This window comes from Tympanuchus pallidicinctus, unplaced genomic scaffold (assembly GCF_026119805.1).
Source record: "Tympanuchus pallidicinctus isolate F22 unplaced genomic scaffold, pur_lepc_1.0 scaffold22, whole genome shotgun sequence".
Lineage (NCBI taxonomy): Eukaryota > Metazoa > Chordata > Aves > Galliformes > Phasianidae > Tympanuchus > Tympanuchus pallidicinctus.
In genome coordinates this window covers 16,584,752-16,603,734 of record NW_026294739.1, presented here as the reverse complement: position 1 = coordinate 16,603,734, position 18,983 = coordinate 16,584,752, and the positions used below count along the sequence as shown (strand labels likewise).

The following is an 18,983-nucleotide window of genomic DNA, read 5'->3' as shown; positions in this document are numbered from 1 at the left end:
GGTTGTGCCATAGGCCAGCATTCGTTATCTGCCCTTAGAGCATTAACCTGGTGGAATTGAGGCAGTAGTGATGGTCTGACCCTGTAAGATGGTAAATACTCACAATCTCATTGCCCTCTCCAGCTATAAGGGGTACTCAGCAAATCCTGTAAGCAGGAATTATATTTACCAAAATAAGTCCTCCTTCTCTTGTTGTAATCAGTTGTATTCCCAACTTAGTCAAAAACATCGAGAATCCTTTAAAAATAAACATTAAAAATTTGCATGCAATTCCTGTTTGTCCAGTACAAAACAATGTCGGAATTGTAATTTCGAATGTGAACTAAGTGTAGTTCCAAGCAGCAAATGATGCTCATGAATATATTGTGTGAATGATCAGGAATTATAATCATGAAGTGTCATGAATATTTAAAAATGAGAGAGCCTGAAGTCATCCCTCACTAGTGTGCACAGCTGCAGGAGAGCCATGGGAAACTTGGGTTGTAAGTACTCTGTATCAGTTTTACTTTGCATATGTATTTAATAGATATTGACAGAAGTCACGGTCCTGTTTTCAGTTTCACAGCAACCTGCTGTTCCAAATCAGGGATTAACTTTTCTTATAAATACTTGTTTGTAGAGAACAGAGACAGCTGTTGAGGTGAAAACTGCTGAGGTTCAGACAGAAGAAGGGAGAACGGAGATAATGAGATATGTCAGAAGCGAAAGAGAAGACTGATGAGATCGTCAGCCCTCACAAAGTGTGCTGTGGGATGAGCTCAGCCAAGAGTTTATAGGAGGGAGAGGTGTTGGACATGATGGAGTGAGATTAAAAGCATGTACTCAGCACTGAAAGTTCCTCTGCCTCTGTGCTTACATGCATAGTGCAGATTTATTTCTGTATTTCTTGTGTGTTATGGTGGTTAAAGGCTCAGAGAGGGTAAGAATCAGTTATTTCCCTTGGATTTGACAGCCTAAGCTTTCTGAGGAGTTTGCCATAGAAATTGGGGCATAGCTTAAAATGTATGGGAGCAATCAAGGGCTTCACTGAGTGGAGCTCAGTATCTGTGCCTTCATAGTGCTAATTCATCATGGTGCACTTTCAGTATTTATGCATAATGATTAAGATCTGTGGATTTTGGAAAACTTCCTCTCAAGTTTTCCTTCCTCTCATCTCACAGCCACTTGGAATAGCAGCAGGCATGCTGCTTTCATGGTGCCAGCTTACACCTGCAACTTGTGGTTTTGAGGGCAGGTGAAATAGATCTGTTTCACAGTAATGTTTTTAATAATTTTATGACAGCAGGTGGATTATCAACATCCATTAGTACAGCCTGTATTTTAACTCCCAGTCTTCATGTTACTTTTTGCAGTGATTCTTTTTCTAATTGTCTCCAGCAAGGTATATCATCATTTTGATAGTCTCACAAGACACATGCAACTAGGTGTAGTAGTGGCAGTAGTGGCCAGTTCCCTAGAGCTTTTCACAAAAAGGGTGATTACAAAGGATGAGTGGCATCTGTTCAGGGTCATCCCAAAATATTAATGATTGGAGAAATCTTTGCACATTGTAGCATAAGCTGATTTTCAACTCAAGCTTTGTTGTGACTTGATAAAGCTCTGAACAATCCTGCATCCAGACTTTAGCTGTTAGTGGAAATGAGCTGGAGGTATGAAGTTAAAATTGGTAATAAACAGTGAAGGTTTTGTCTTAAGCTCCAGAAGTATGTTGTACACGTGTGACCTGTGTGATCTTATAGCTCCGCATCTTCATGCAGTGCACTTAGAAAATACTTCAGCTGCTGTCTGCCAATGGGCATTTTTGTGTTCTGAGGCACAGTGGTGGTTTTTCCCATTTGCTTGTTTTGGAGGGATATTTTAGCTGAACTTTACACATTCTCTGTTAAGTTGTAATCTAGAGATTTAAGCTTTTAAACATGTGTGATCTACCTTGCATAATGAACTTCTTTCCTAGCTCTAATTAGTAAAAAGACTCAGTGAAGTGAAACATTTCGTTTCTCCGCAGTGGAATCTTATTTTAAGGAAGCCATGAAGAAGATTCAGAAGCTGCAGAGACATGAATGTGGGAGTTCTAGAGCTGTAACTATTGTCTGATTGTATTTCAACAACACACACTCACTTGCCATTAGTCAGGTTATGCACAGAGCTGCTCTAAACATGCACTGGGTGTAGGTCTATTTGACGATTCAGCTGAAAAGCTGCGTTGTTTCCAGAATTTGGTAGGCTTCATTCTGCCTTGTTATTTTACCCACCGCATTTGTGAAGTATCCCCAGTTCTTTTTGAGAACAAAGATATATCACATAATCAAACATTGAAGAGTAAAAACTGGAATGAAATTATTAATGTCCAGAGCACTGATCAGCCTAGAGAGTAGCCTGTTTGGTTTTATGCTATACTGGCCTCTTCTTAGAATGGATTTCCAGCTCTCAGTGCACAGTATGTGTGCTGTGACAGGGAGCAGCTGTTTATCATGGTATCAAGCAGCTGAAAAATATCCTGAAGCTGAAAATCTACGCTAGGAATGTTTTTTTTCCTAGAGGGCAGTTTATTGACAAAGATTAAAGTTAATTTTGGAGCAGTGTTCAATAATGTAAAGAGCTTTATTTTCCTCCTGTCTATGTCTATGGACCTTCTGAAGCTAATTAGGTCTCTTGGCACATCACATTGCACAGCCGTTTGGCCTCATCCATGTTGTGAATTCAGCAAGCTCTTTCCAAAGCACTCAGGTGTTATGAGGCCTCTCCTGGGAGTCTGCTGCTTCCTGAGGAAGGCCAGGTGCCTCGTGCCTCCTAATTCTGTCTTTGCAACTTTCAGTATGCCCTCCTTTGAGCTCCTAGCTCCCAAGTGTCCAATGCATTTTTGACAGAAAAAAAAAAAAAAAAAAAAAAAGAGGAGTTGTACTTGTGTTGCATTATTTTTTAAATCAGCTTAAAGTACATACAATCCTACATCCTCCTTCAGGCAATTGTGGGTCGACTTCTGCGTCCATGAAGAGGCAGGATATGGGTCTAACTGTTGATAGAAGCATTGAAGGTGGAATTGCTGACAGCGGAATACAGCTCCTCTGTTGGTGAGTCCAGCTGAGATCTGTGCTGTTGCCTGACAGTCTCCTTGAGCTCACTGCTCTGTTACCAATGGGCTGGTGTGGGTTTGGGTCCAGCAGGTGACTTGCCTTTTGCTGGCCATTCCTGGAGGAAGGCTCTGTGTGTAAGCAAGAGGAGTGTAAATCATCTTCTTTACCATTGTCCTGTCTAACCCTCACTTAGCTATTATTTGCCAGCTAATGCTATGATTCAGTCTTTGTGTTAGTTCAATGGAGGAAGAAAAGGACGCCACAGCATGGGGCTGGAATTAAGCCATTGGAAGTGCTTCCTACAAGACATCAGTGTATCCTCTGGCTTCATCAAGAGTTTCCTTCATCAAAGAAGTTATTGAATCTCCTTTGCCAGAGAGCGAGCGAGCTTTGGTCCTTGTGAACTTCCAAAAAGTTCCTCCTTTATTCCAGAATGCAGCACGTGGCTGCAGAGCGTGCAGCTGAGGAAGTGGCCAAAACAGCTCTGTCAAGGTGGAACTTCCCACAGGATTCCCTCTGAAATTGTTCATAACCAATTTTATGAATATTGCTGATGGTATAGCAGCTGTGGTTTGTGGCAGAAACTAATTGCCCTTTCCTGCAGTGTTATAATCTGTTACTAATCTCTACTTTTAATGTGGTTTGATTGGTTTTTGCTGGGAGGCGGATGGCCCGGTCTTTGACACGTTTTGAAATTGATACGTATGAGCAATGCTCTTGTGTGGAGGGGACATGGCTCATTAGTGTGCTTCCACAGAGAGGAATGTTGCACTCAGTGTTATGCAAGACAATCACTTCAAAATTATAAGCATTTTGCTTCTATACTAAGATATTAAGAGTAAGTTTAATCTGTTTAATAACTGGTTTCTAGCAGCATTCTCATTAACAGAGGATATGTCACCCTCTATTTTCTAAAGGGTAAAAAATGTTAGAATAATGAGGAACGTGCTGAATAGATGCATGGCTGCATGACCTTTTTTTTTTTTTTAACTGGAAAAGGTACCAAGTAGGGGAAATGTAAACGCCTGACCTTTAGATTTCTGTTGGAGTTTTGAATGTTTGCCTTTGTTTTGAGAAGAGCAGTTCTTACATGATTAGTGTTGGAATTGGAGAGGATGGCTTTGAAGATTTTACCATGGAATCTGGCTATAGAAATAAGGATTCTGAAGAAATATGTGCTCCAAGCACGTTATGTCAGAAGGCCACAAATGAGATTGATTTTAAATTGGTCTCTCTGGCAATTTCACTGTGTTGATGTATCTATATCGGTTTGTTTTTTTCACATGTAAAATTCTAACAGAAAAACAGCCACTTGTTCCCAATTTGTTTTCATTCCTTGTGGTTCATTTCGGCTGTAAACTCTTTGTGATGGTGCACATCATCTGGCACAAGCAATCACACAAATGCTCTGACAGATCCATGCTCAGTGCATCTTATTGCTGTTATATAAAACTACTCACTGCTTGTGTACCTGGTGCCAGGCAGGCTCTGCCTCCTCTGCTGAACATCATGTTCTTTTCCATCACGTTAATTGTGATAGAGACACTGGTCCCTATTTGCATCCTTGCCAGAAACTCGTGATTAACCGTGATCTGATACTAACCAATGCTACTAATACTACTGGTGCTGGACTGCAGATCATGAATAGTATCTTTGCTTGGCATTGCCACTCACATAGCCATTAAGTTAAATCTTCAAAAGAAAGAAAAGAAAATGTGCTTAAAACAATAAGAAGTTGGAGTACAAGCCTTTTTCTCTAGTTCATTGTACTTGATGTAAAGAATGAATCTCTGCATTATAAATGACAGGAGGGATGAGTTGAGCATTCACTCCCTTCTTCCTGTTGAGAAATCATGTGTGAACAGTCCTTGATTTTCAATTACAGGCTTTTTCTTCAGTTATTGAACGGGTTCTCATGTAAACATGTTTCAGCCTACTGAAGGATTACAGATGTGTTTCGAATACTCTGCTTCTGTGCTGTTTACTGCCTTTAAGGATGTGGCATTGGCACTCTATTTCTTGGTTGGATGGATATGATTCCAGCAAAGACTTCAGAAATATAACCATTTTTTAACAGCTGACAGGGGAAGATGACTGAATAAGGGATCTTTATGTATTCTATTTTGGGATTTTTGAGCTGAACTTTACTAGAGGCATTCTTATGAGGAAAAAATATCTTGTGTAATATTTGATGTGGAGAAACATTAAGCATATGTATGGGTATGCATTTCTGTGTCAGGATTTGAGCCTCAGGCATTGTAAGCATTTGTTCAGGCCCTTATCTTAAATCATTTAAGCGTTGGTCTCTCCAGAGCTGTGTTAATCATCACCAAATTCCGTAAGCTCATGGTGCTAATACACTTAGGAAGAAAGAGTGTGCCGAGCAAATTTAACTCTAGATCTCTTTATTATTGTGTCACAGAGACTGGTGTTGTTTTGGTGCTGTCTAGGCACAGAAATTTTGCATAGGGATATTTACCTGATTTTATCTTAGGACAAAGGATATGCTAGAAGGATATGAATGCTGCTTTAGGTGATGATCTTGCTTATAGGTAAGATGAACTTTTTCCAAAGGTCTTTTTTTTAACTTCTTTAATGTTCTTTACCATCTGCCAGTGTCCAAGCTAAAAGAGACTGAAATTTTGGCAAAGTTCTGTTTTGAACACTATTATCTTTTCCCTTCAAGACTTCCACAATTACTACAGTGACCCTGGTGTGGTTGTGCAGAATTCTGCCTGGACAAACGTTAAAAAGGCAGTGTGTAACCAGTTAATGTAGGTCCTCTAAGGGGAATTTTTTTGCAATTTTTTTCCCTAGCAAAAATGCTGAACTTGAATTTTATAAACCTACTGTGCAGGATTTGCTATATTTACTAATGAAATACAACAAACCAAAAAGCAGTTTGCCTTTTAGTTGCAAATTATACAGGAGTTCAGGACAGCAAAGAGCAAGTCTGAATTTTCCAGGAGGAATTTATTGCCAAAATAAGAACTGAAAGTATATTATTTCAGCAGTTTGAAAACCGTAGAATAGCACAGTATTGCACACAGAAAATGCAGTATCAATTACTTGTGATAGACGGGAGTTCTGAAAGGCAATATAAATGTTGGATTTAATGTCTCAAAGTAGACGTTGAAAGGTGAAGTGAAACTTACAATGTGCTGCAGCAGAGTAATGTTACATGGTAGATCAGCTTTGGAGCAATTTGTAACAACTTGATAGCAAACTTTTCAATCTTATTTCACTGAAATCTCTTAGTACTTTATGAGTTACAGATGCATTAGAATTTCAGAATTGTAGAGAAAGTGTATTGTGAAGTGTTTCTGTGGATTTCAGTGAGAGTTTTGATTGACCACATGTCCAGCTTCTGGATACTTATTTTCATTTGCTTATCTAATGTTAGAAGAAATCACTCATAGGCAAAGTAAGAGCTGTCTGAATGATAAAACTGTCATCTCCTTCAAAATGACAAAATTGTTTATAGAAGCCTTGGGAGCTTGTAGATGTTTCATCTAAAGTTCTTTATTTTCTACTGAGAAAGTCATGTTATTCCAAGACTTATAAAAAACACCTCATATTATGTGATCTGAGACAGTCAAAGATGCAGAGACATTTTCGATAGATAGGGCATGCTGTTTGCAAGGCTAACCCCTGGGAAACCTTCACTAGAGAAGACCCATATGTCTCCATTTCTGCAGTTTTTGTCATTGCCTTTCCACTAAATGCTACCCCAGAATTGGTGGTGGAATACCAGCTGTTTAAAATGCTAGAAGCTTTTATTGTGTCTGAATTTGTCAAAAGATATGGGATGCATTTTAATACCATTCTGAAGTATCTAGAACCTTCAGAACAACATTAAAATGCATCCCATATCTTTTCAATTCAAGTGCAATATAAAATATTTCTGTGTTGTGGCTGATCGTATCCCAAATCATTTTAAGCTCCTGATTGATTTTTCTCTTGCATCCTGTGGGCTGTTTGGTTTAGTAGAATAGTTTATGTAGGGAAATGTAGAGGCTGATTTTATCCCATGATTGATCTCATGCATGGCCGTTGAGACATACTTTCAGGTTTTTTTACCTTTTTTCTGTGTTTTTTTTTTTTTGTTGTTGTTGTTGTTTTGCTTTTTTTTTTTTTTATTTTTCTGACAAAAACCTTTCATTTATTCATGGCTGTCTCATAAATGCCTACACAGCTAACTGGATGCTGTTTCTAATATTCCTTCTTCTATGGTCTGGTAAAGCCAGATAATCCACTCATAATTAGAGGTAGCTTCTTTTATGAATGTTTCTGAAATAATTCAGTCAGCAGCTGTTCCTCCCTCTGGTGACAGTAATCCATTTGAAGAACGCTTCTTTAATGTAGCTTTTCCCACACAGATCACAAGAGGTAAGGATTTGTGTGCCCTGTTTTGCAGGCAGACTCTCAGGAACAGAGTGATTTACTGAGAATCACACAAGTCCGTGGATGAGGAAGGATTTGGGTATTTCTCTCCACTGCATAAGCTTGCTTTCTAATCAGTCAATTGACCATTCTCTCTTAGTGGGGAAGCATGGTTTTGAATTGGTCTCTTGCAGACCTCCACTGGAGGTGTGGACCTCTACGCAGTGAGTTTGCTTCTGTTAATGCCATTTCTCAGTCTCCCTCAACACGATCCCTGGGTCTTCCTTAACTGTGAGTTTTCCCTACCTGTGGCCCACAGGTGGAAAAGCACTGGCGTGGGCTAAGGTTGTCTGGATAAATCAGCAATCTGCAACAGGAAAAGAAGTTTGGTTTTCTTTTGTCTTTGTAGTGCTGCTGTCTGGGTGGCTCTTGAATCACTTGAACATTCTAGACCAGATTTTGTACCCAAATCACTTGTTCCTTTGTATTACTTAAGCAAAAATCTTTTTACCTCCCTTACAGTGGAATTTCATGTGACTGTGCAGTTTATAATCTAAATTTGTCTGTTACTGTGTAGCAGAAAAATGGGACCAGGTCTTCTCTGTTAAATCTTTTATCTTTGGCTAACTGAAAGTTGAGCAGAAACCACAGTTTCCTGTAACTTCACACTTAGTCATATTTACAGATTCATCCCACTGAAAACTGACAATGGAAGTTTGGGCAATTTTAATTAGTGATATAAAAATATGGTAGGATCTGCAAAAGTAAACTGCAAGAGTTGGAGGTACAATAGCAGCATGTCTAGCACACAAGAATTTCTACCAAATCACTGCTATAAAACTTGCCCTTCAGTTAGTTGCCTCTAGTGTCTCACATGCTGTGTTTGGTCTGGACTTTCTAAATGGTATGTGCTCAGCACCAAGCAAGTGAAACAAGTCAAATGTCTCCTGCTTCACCGCCCGCATTCTTCTGACTGCTCCTTCTGTCAGCCTCCTACTCTTGCTTGTAGTAGACTTGTGAACCAGGCATAAGCGTTGGTATGAGAAACACGAGGCAGAAGGGCAGAGCTGGAGAGGATTAGCAGCAAGGGAATTCTCTAAGGTGAAATACAAGTATTATATCAACCGAGAACCAACTTGTCCTTTAATTGAATACTTGAACATGTTGCCTAGAGATGCTGAGGACTTTCCATCCTTGGAGACACTCAAAACTCCAGTGGATGTGACCCCCAGCAATTTGCTCTGCTTAGCCCTTCTCTGGGCAGGAATTGCACTAGATGGGATCACTAGAGATCCCTGCCAACATCAGTTCTCTGATTCTGTGCAATAGATGAAGGCAGCTTAAGTAACTTGAGTTGTTTTCTATTTGGGGCAGGCAGCAGAGTGAATCTTATTCTCTGTTGGGCTGGGAAGCTAGTGGCTGTGTCTATGCATCTAAGCCCATGATGTCCTTAATTATATAGGTTATTTTGGCAAGTTTAATGAGTCTCTGAGCGTGGAGCTGCTTTTCTCTCTTTATCTGTGGGGAACGGAGCTCTGACTCTTCTCTGATATGTGCACTGAAACTTCCACTCACCCTTGGATCTTATTGTGGTTGGCAGGTCAATCTGTTCACATTTGCTCATCTTTATTAATTTTGAAAAGGAGTACGTTAGTATTCAAAATCTTAAATTTTACTTTGTATGTGCAAAGCAGGCATATTTGTGTATAGTCTGTGAGAGACATGCAGAGCTCAGTGTGCAAGTGTGGTGACCTCAGGGGTTGTCTCCTTTCTGCCATCTGCAGAATGCTTCTGACTGTTCTGATACTTAGTTCAGTGGTTTGCAAAGTGAATTGAAGAGGCACAGGTGGAAGCGAAACAGAAGTGTGAAGTATTATGTTTACATGATGCTTTTGTTCAAGCTGAAGGCTCTTGAAAAAAACGACATTTCATTCTAAGTGTTTTCCTCTTGAACACCTAATCTCTGGATGTTTTGCAGGTCTTTCTGTTATAATTGTCTGCAGATGATGAAGGAACCACTTTTCCTATTGAGGATGTTGTGAGCAGATGCTGAATTCACTGCAGATTACAATATCCCGAATCTTTGCAGTTTTCCTCAGAGGACGAGAAACTGCTGAGACTACACATTATTTTATTGGAGAAAAGAGCAGAAATATTTCCACTGTTGCAGCCTATTCTCCTGTGCCAGCTGAATCCTATGCAGTGAAATACATCCATTCTGCTATGCACAAAACAACAACCAAAATGCACCAACCTTCCAATTTATCATTAGCTTTCAGTTCAGAGGTTGCTGCATTAATTCTATTAATGTAAATAGGATGAGCTTTGGTCATACAGGGTTGTCCATGAGGACTTGGATTGACAGTTATTCCACTGAAGCTGAGAAAATAATTAGACTAAAAAAGAGAAAATGTGCATATTTCCAATCCCAGTTAATGCTGTTTATTGACTTTCTCAAATTGACATTCAAGATTTGACTCAGATAATTGCCTTCTCCATACACTTTAATACTGGCTATTGATTTCACTAAAATACTAGGGAAGAAAGAAAAAGGCAAGCCTAAAAGAGCTGTCTGCTGTGTTCATGCACACATTTGCTGCTGTTTAGGACTTCAAATGCAGTACAGACCTGAAGCTTTGTGTCCTGGCTCCAGGGGCAGGGCCAGAAAAGTTCCAAAGCTGGGGGGCTGGGAGGTGATAATGAGAACACTCCTGAGAGGCAGAAAAATGTTTTAAAAGAAATATGCAGAAGTCACACTGACTTGTATTAATACACTGGAAGGACAAATAGAAGTGGTCTGCATGAAGTTATGGAAGCAAACTTGTTTCCATATTTAACAGAAATCTGACCATTCATGTTTGTTATAATAAATCTGTTCCAGCTTTCGACAGCGTGGTAATTTGTGCTTATCAGCACTCCTGTCCCCTTCAGCAAGGGGTGCCTCACTTTATGTATCTGTCACAAGAAAGAGATGAGAACTTAAACGTTTAAATTTACTAGGTTAAAGCGCGCTATGAACTGGCATGCTCAGAGAACCAGAAGTCATCTGCCTCTTGCAGCTTTCAGTAAGATGCAAATCCCTCTTCAGAATGCAGACTCAGTTGCAGTGGATCAGTTTATGTAGCTCATCTTTTACAAAGTCTTTCAGGTTATGAAGACAAACTAACCAGGATGAATAAGGAAATAAACATCTACAGAGTTAATAATAAGCAATCCCTAGATGTTTCCCTAGCTTAATGCACATTGAGATATTTTATAAGCCAAATGCTGTTGGGACATAGAAGCTACAGCAAAGCCCAGAAGAGCAATTCACATCTGGCTACTTTTAAGTACAGAAAGGCTGCTTACTCTAAGATGCTTTTCACAGTAAGAATTGGGATTTAGGAGTATTTGGAGGAAAAAAAACACAAGCCCAGGCAGTTCCTGGGAGGTGAAGAAACAACATGATGAATCTTTCCTGTGATTTCATGTCAAGATTGATATGGATTCTGTTATGGTGTTCACATCCATGGAGGCAACTTCCAAGTGGGTGAGATATGGACTTGAATGACCATCTTACAGTGGAAAAGATCATAAAAATTGTTTTGTTTTTGTAGTTGTGTATTACTTAGACTTATTTGGCACCTTCGAGCTTTTAGTGAATATCCTCATCATCAAGATTTTTTTTCTACTTTAGATGTTACTGTCACATCAGTTGCTAAATATATTTGCATATACATTTGGTGATAAATGAAAATAGGTTCTTTTTTTTCTTTCTATTGAGTGTGTCATCCATACTTCAAAGTGCAGTCAAGTCATCTTAAGCAAGTCTGATTGTTAAAGTCCTTTTTATATGTACTCTAAACATTCTTGGTGCAAGTGTACAGTTCACTTTGCACATAAACATTCCCATCCTGAAGAGTTTTATGCTCTTATTCCTGAGCTGGAGCAGACGTGTGCCTTTTGAAAACTTGGTCTTTGAAGAGAACATGTCTTAGATTCACTTGTCCTAAGGTGGCTTTGAAACTCAAAAATGTCTGAATTCCTTTAGGAAATATGAACCAATCCATTAATTAGTGATATGACAAAAATTGGCGAAAAATATTCTGTGTTTTAAGTCTAAAAAGTATTTTACTGTTTCTCTCACCAGCCATGAAACCTAGAAACATTTGTTTCAAAAATACAGAGCTTTAAATGCAATGGTGTGACTCTAGGGGCAACTGTTTGAAAAAGAACAGAAGAACAGAATGAGTCTTGGAAGCCATTGAAAACATAGTGAAGTACTTACAACAAGAAATGCGTGGAAGAAAGATCCTTTTTGAGGTACATAGTTGCTTGGACTGAAGTCACCTGAAATTCATAGCATTTTGTTATTCTGTTTATTGAAGCAGGAATGTGTATACAGGGGAGGGATAACTGATGCAAATCATACAACCGAAGAAGTGGCAGTTATGTGCTAACAACTTGTGCTCAATTTATGTTTTATTGAATGTTGTCAATAGATAGTTTGGTGGATGGTAGAACATCTATTTTAGCATAATTAAATTCTCACTGATTTGCATCTCAGATCTGTTCTCTTGATAATAAGCTGTTCTGTGTACATGACATAATCTATTGACAGTGGCTAGAACACTGCACAATTATTAACATCATTAAATTGATAGCACATGGTTTTCCAAGTCATAAAATGTGACTAGATTATTTTACAATAGAAAGGATGTAAAATAGCTAATTACATGGACTGAATTGCCAAAGTGATTTTACTCCACACGTTCAATGTAAAACACTGACAGATGAGGGCAATTAGTAGTGTAGTAAAGTTCAATGTACAACTTAGAGAGCATCGTGTGGAGGGATATTCCTTTCTTCTCCCTGGCACAACTGTATTTCAGTCCCAAGTTTTAGTGCCCACCTCTTGCTATTTCAATCTAGAGCCCCAAAATATATATGCTGCCGTGTTTTCTTTGTTTCTGTACTTTCCCATATGTATTGTGTGTGTCATATGTTGTGTGACATATGCTGTTTGTGCTAGAAACGTCCAGAATTCTTTTCGTGTTAGCTGAAGAAAGAGCTCTGACTTCCTTGAAGTGTGGAACAGACCCAGGAGGGTTCTGAATGTTTGTGAGACCTGCCTGTTGCATGGCTTTGCAGCAGGTGGTCCATGTTCCTTAGCACTTCACATAGTCTCCGAAATTGAGTCCACAGATCACATTATTTTCCAGATTTATTAAATACTATATATTGTATGTGCCCTCTTTTATGCATTGCCTTTCTCTTGTCATGATGACTTCCCCTAGGTAGGTGAATCTTCAGACACAGAATTTCTTCTCTAGACACTCTAGTTCTAAATGTATTTTTCCTGATGAAGTGCTAAATCAAAATGCCCAAGGAATACAGTCTTTTCTCCAAAACCACACAAAGGTCTTTGTGTATGTTTGGTTTTCCTTCCATTTGTTTTTAGCAAGGGATGGGGACCTTTACACTAAAATGAATTACCTTGCATTTTCTCAACTACGTTACATTTTACTTCTGTACATCTCCATTTCGACAGCTTTGAAATACCTTGTCTTGTGTCTATGAGACTGATTAAATACATGTTCTCATGTCTAGTTTTCCTGCTCGGTTCAATCTAACAGGCCTTCTCAGAGTGTGCCGAGTCCACACAACCATAACATCCTTCTCTTTCTTACTTAGTAAAGCCACAGTTAGAATAATCCTCTGTTGTCCTTTCCAAAGTTATTTAAGCTTCCTCACCCTATTGCAATACTTGCACACCAAGAGCTAGTGAGAAGGAATACCCTCAGTTCCAGACTGCTGCTTTGCTAACCTTTTCATTATTTATTTTCAAACAAGTAGCAAAGAAAGCCTAAAACTCAGGTGATTGTTCCTTTCCAACGTGACAGCTATGGCTGCTGGGCTATATCCAAGTTTGCTTTTATCACTTTTCTGACTGTTGCTATGAATATTTAATCAATTCCATGCACTGCGGAGTAAATTCAGCAGGAAGGAATGGAAACACCCTTAATATAGTAGATTGTCCTACATCCGTTGGTTCAGGGACACCTTGAAGATGGCAAATTGTGGTTTGGATTCCTCAGATATTGTAGAATAGAATTATCTGTTCTGGAGCTTGGGTGTTGCATGGTGGAATGCATCTTTCTATATTTTGAGACAGGGGGGCTCACAGCGTCAGTCCCAAAATGCCCTCAGCACTTAAGAATTAGTCCTTCTCCATACCCAAAGTGCTGCCTATCTGATTCTTTAGAAGCACTCGCATGGAGGGTTTCCTTAGCCTGGAAACAAGCAATCAAGACGCATCAGACTTCCCTGAGCACTGGATTTTTTAAGTGGCTCCTGTTTCTAATGACTGTGAATGCCTATTTCAGGCACTCGTTCCCTCAGGTGCACGTGGCCCAGAGTGTGCTATAGATTCTGGGAGACAGCAGCACACTTCTGCGTTAGAGGATGCCCTGCTCAGCACTGCCACATCTCTGTGAGCTGCTGCTCCCCTGACCGGATGCTTGTTGCAAAGTTAACTCATGGGGAAAAGCCTTGCCAAAATGTTAACTCCTTCTTCATCAAAACAAAACAAAACAAACAAAAAAAACTTTAAGCTGATTTTTTTTTTTTTTTTTTTTTTTTCCAAAATAGTCACAATAATAAAATTGTTGTTCAGATGATAAAACTCACTGCCAATCATACATGGAAGAGACAAGCTGTGTTTCTAATTACGCAACTTGAAAAGCCTTTGTCAAAACACGAATGAATTGACGTACTGAAGATCCTGCCAGCTAGATCCTGCCAAGCACTGCGCTGTAGGATGAAAGGCAGTGAATAAGGAGTTACGACTTCTGCCTTCCCTGCTAAGTAGCACTTGCGTGACCTTCTGGGGTACTTGAGCTGCAGAGCCACAGTAACACTTGCAGGTACAACAAAGAACTATTTTCGTCCTGTTTTACAGTTGGGCTAATTCAAAGGCAAGGGAAGCGTAAGTACAAAAGCAGAGAAGATGCAGAAATAGCCTTTTTTCTTTTACCTTGCCAGCGAACTTCAATCCTTGTGCCATTAATTGCAGTATGTGCATGACGATGAGGGCAGAGAAGAGCCAGGAGCAGTGGCCATTGCTGGTACCATCTCACAGTAATCACAGAAAGAACTAAACTTGTTTTTGAGCTCAGTGAGTCTCTTATTACAGTCTAGAGGCAATATTGTTATTCTTTCCATAGTAGCCTCTAGAGCCATGTGAAATAGAAATACGCTGCCTTCTGTGTTGTAGGCAGTGCCCTATTATAAGATGATGAATAACGTGCCTGCGGTTTTCGCAAACTAATACCAGAGATAGGAATAAAACCAACCAGACCATTTCTCCCCATTCATTTTCTGCTTAATGAATACTGAATAGAAATATTTTCTATTAATGAACATAGGAAGCTGTAGCCTAGGAAGAAAATAGAACAGTGTCATTCTCAGTACTCTCTATGTTCCTCCCATGCTGTTCAAGCGGTGTCAGCTTTGATGCTCTGTTGGACCCCGCATCTTTTTGTTTTCTATAGCTTTGTGTGCTGGATGATCGTTCTGCCTTTTGTCATACTAGTGCTGTTTTTGTGGTCCTGCTTTTAGGAACACTCAGAATTAAAAAAGCCAAGTCTTGTACTTGATGCAGATGAGTAGAAACATTGCACTGATGCAATAACTAATGCTGCATTTGCAGTTCATCTAATAAATACCTGGTTCTTCAGGAGTTTCACATTTAATTAACTGTAAGTTAATTAGGATAATTTTGACTGACACTGCTGACTTGTTTTTCTGCTGTTTATAAGGAAAAAAAAGTAGAGTTTTGCTTATTTGTGCAGTTCTTGTATTGCAGTGTGGAAAAATCTAATAGTAAGGTGTTGGAGGCATTGCCAGGAATCACAGTGGAGGCTGGTCTTTATTTGCTAATGGGATTGCAGGCTGGTGTTTTCTATAGTCTCATCAATTTTTAAGTTTTTCTTAGTCATCTCAGCACTGAGGAAGTTTGTCTTTATCGCTCCCTAACCTTTTCCCTGTTGGCCTCAGCAATTTTTCCTGGCCTTGCTTGGTTCCCTCTCCTTCTCTTCATTTTCAGGGAAGGTGCTCTGTTACCATTAGATCCTGAAATAGTGAAGCTACACGATAGCCTCTCATTCACTGCACTTTCTTTCCCAGCCTGTTACAGTCACACTAACTATCCATACTTGGATATCTCCCACATTTCTGGGAGAAGAATAAGTCTATAAAAATGATGGTATTTCACTGTTTCTTTTACATGTCTATTAAGAGTAGAACAATGCTGGCAATAGTATCTTTATGGTTGTACAGCAGCATCAGAGTAATTATTGTTTTTGTCAGGGTTAAAACTAGAAGCAGCAGCCAGAGCCAGACTGACGAGCAGTGATGAGCACTTGAGGGGAGGAAGAGTGGATCAGAATAAATCCTCTGCTCTTTTCCTCATAATTGTGATTGAGACATTTCATTTGGCTTCATGTGGAATGTTGGAATTCCCAATTAAGTGAAGAAACCTTCACCTTACTCCTCTTTTTACTTAGCTTCGCAGTTCTGCAGCTGTTTTGTAATAGCACTGCATCAATATAATAAGATTTAACTGAAATTGCCTGTGTTGAGTTCAATTTTGCTGAAGAAGACACCCTATGTCCAAATGCATGCTTGTTTTTTCATGCTTTATCAGCTGATCTAATAAAAATACCATTTCTACAAAGCTCTCTTCACTTATGCCTAGTCCTCATATCCTCTTAAATCAATAAATAAAGTTAAGGGAATCTAAAAATGCACTGACCTGTTTTTATGGAAAATTCCCAAGCATGCACAGCACCTTAAGAAGATGACTATGGAACTGTGCAGCAGTATTTCTGGAATGATGTCACTAGGAAAGGAAATTGAGAGATGAGCAATTAAATTTAGGGGGGAAAATGTAAGTTTTCCCATTTTGCATTAAGGACTTGTGTACAGACATGGAGTGGAGCCATGCAAAATGACATCATGAATTGTCAGTGGTTCTTTTATAAAGTGCTTAACGGCTTTGAACAGCCCAAATCTCAAACACCACCTGAGAGTGCCAGTGTATTTCCTTCTTACATGTTAGATTTGAACTGGTCACTTTGGTGGGTAAAGAGTTCAGCAGCACATTTTTTGTTGCGTGCTGAAGGGCTTCAAGCAAATACCTCTTAATTTGGTGCTACCTCACAATCTTGCAGTGAAAAGGCACCATTTCTTTGAATTTGTTAATACGTCATAATGAGAATATTTATACTTGTACAGCCCTTCCCTCTTGATTTCTCTGTGAGAGACAATTGTCAGTCCTCTAGAAAGGGTTCCCTTGCATTTCAAATATTCAGTTGAAGCAAGTCAAGCTGTTATAAAACTCAGAGAATCTGATAACTCCTCTATGAGAGCTTCAAATGATATTGCTCTCAGATGGTGCTTAACTTTATTATAAAGGATGTCAAACTGAGTGCTGTCCTGGCAAGTGCTGACACCATCTCACCTGCTGTGGTCAGCGATCAACAACACTGATATATTGCAGGTCCTCCACTAGGACACGTCCATAAAAGAAATGTTTATAAGCTGCTCTTGATGTTAAATACAAACTCCAGAAACCAATGAAGTTGCTGCTTTCATGTTGAACCTTGCTAAGCAGCTTGCCTGAAGGCTGTGGTCACTGTGCTTCACCTCCTGTTTGTGTGTGAATTCTGCCGGGTTAGGAAGCAACAAGCTGTGCTTTTCTTGACTGACACATGACCTGGGAGCCTGTTGTGTCGTGGCATAAATACAGGCACAGTGTGAGGAGGGAAAAGCTGAAGTTATTGGTCTCTGTACTCAGATAATTCATCCCTCTTTTTCACCACTACATTGATCTAGCAAACACAAGGAAAGAAAGAAAAAGAGCATGGCTAGTGACAGTGGGAGTAGTCGGGAGAAGGCCTCATGCTATTAAAGCAAGCCCTATACTATGTTGTGGTCAACTTTTAATCCTCACTCATGTTATTAGCAGCAGTATTTCAATGCAATGGTCAGATATCAGGATTTATTCACTTTCTGTTCTGCTCTTTCCATTCAGATGAGCTTATGAAGCAACTTGTCACCCTTTGCTGCACACTCAAAATATCGTGTTCCCATTCAACCAGGAAAGCATATGGAGTCCTTAGCAGAAACACCGTTAGGTGCTTGTACATATTTACATGGCAGCAATGTCTCTGCAGTTATTATCCAATTAAACAGACGGAGCATGACAGGAATAATAAAATTAATGTAATAATTCTAAGGGAGAAATTGTTAGTAAGACATTATCTGTATCTCAAACACCTCTAAAATTTCAAGAGTTAAAGGGATTTTATTTTTATGCTTATTTGATATATCAATTACTTAGGATGGCAAAGTGTAAGCCAGATACCACTGCTGTAGTTTGTAAATAGTGATGAAGTCCTGTAATCAAGATTATGCAAAATAACTTCTGATCAAAGTGAATTTCCTTTCTTTTATCTTTTGCCTTCCACAAAGTGAATTCTGATCAAAACCAAATGATCAAATAACATGAATTCTGATCCAATCCTCTGGCATCATAAACAGCTTGAGCTGAAATAATTATGGCGTTTGTGACTTTCCTAAGAGGGAGCCCACAGCGTAAGGGCTGGGTTGATCAGCAGTGTGGCATCTGAGGGGTTTGATTGCTGTGCCACACAGAACAATTTGGAAGGCAGTTGGGTTTGTACTGTGCTTCCAATTTAGAAACTGTGCTGGAGAGGAAACTGCAATTGAGAAACACCAGTTAGGTGGTTGCATTTGGTTACATCCAGAACATCTTCCTTTAGGGAACTGGGAGGAACACAAAAGGAAAGGGCTTTCCTTTGTTTTCTCTTGTCCTCTGTAAAACAGCTCACGTACATCTGAGCTGCTCTGTATGCTTTTGATCAATAGAAATGATCTGAAGGGAGCTAGCAGCACCCATCTGCTTCCAACTGTCTCCAGCTGTTTGTGCCCATGCTGAGCTGCGCAGCACTGCTCCCTGCAGTACCTCACCAGTTCTTTTTGTTGTGCAAAGATTAGTCCTAGGAGCTCTGTGTGTCAGCATAGGTTTATGAAGACTTTCTAAAGTATCACTCCTGGGGACTCTAAAAAGGAGCTGTAAGCTGAAGTTGGTCTTATGTCCGAAGTAGAAACAAATGTTCCTTTATGCATTTAGGATTCTGTTTAGTCTCCTTAGATATAACTTGTCTTCGCCCTTATTGCTTCTTAGGCCTAGCGTAGCATCGCGATGAGTTTGCATAAATATTAAATAAGCAGCTCAGTGATGTGTAGTAAATGAGTGTTTGAAGGAACAAAGTCAAAATTTGATGGATTTTCTGGCTTGCAATGATAGATCTGTTGTCACACTCCACGCTGGAGTAGTTATATAGTTCTATTATTTCATGCTGCTGGCACCTGGAGAGCCCGGCCCCTTCCATCAGTAGGGAAGAGAGCTTGGCAGGGTAGCTTTGAGAGCAGGGATGCTCCAGCAATGTGAAATTAGAT

General features: G+C 39.6%; 1 protein-coding gene and 1 long non-coding RNA gene across 4 annotated transcripts in view; one reads left to right on the top strand and one right to left on the bottom strand.

Moving 5' to 3' along the window:
• LOC128082797 (uncharacterized) overlaps window positions 1-3,099 on the top strand; it is a 55,519-nt gene extending 52,420 nt beyond the window's left edge. Inside the window, exon 6 of the long non-coding RNA XR_008207852.1 lies at window positions 2,963-3,099. This is a non-coding gene — a long non-coding RNA (uncharacterized LOC128082797). The remainder of the gene's footprint in view (window positions 1-2,962) is intronic.
• Window positions 1-18,983, bottom strand: part of PEX5L (peroxisomal biogenesis factor 5 like) — a 92,560-nt gene that overhangs the window by 52,309 nt on the left and 21,268 nt on the right. The window lies entirely within an intron of this gene.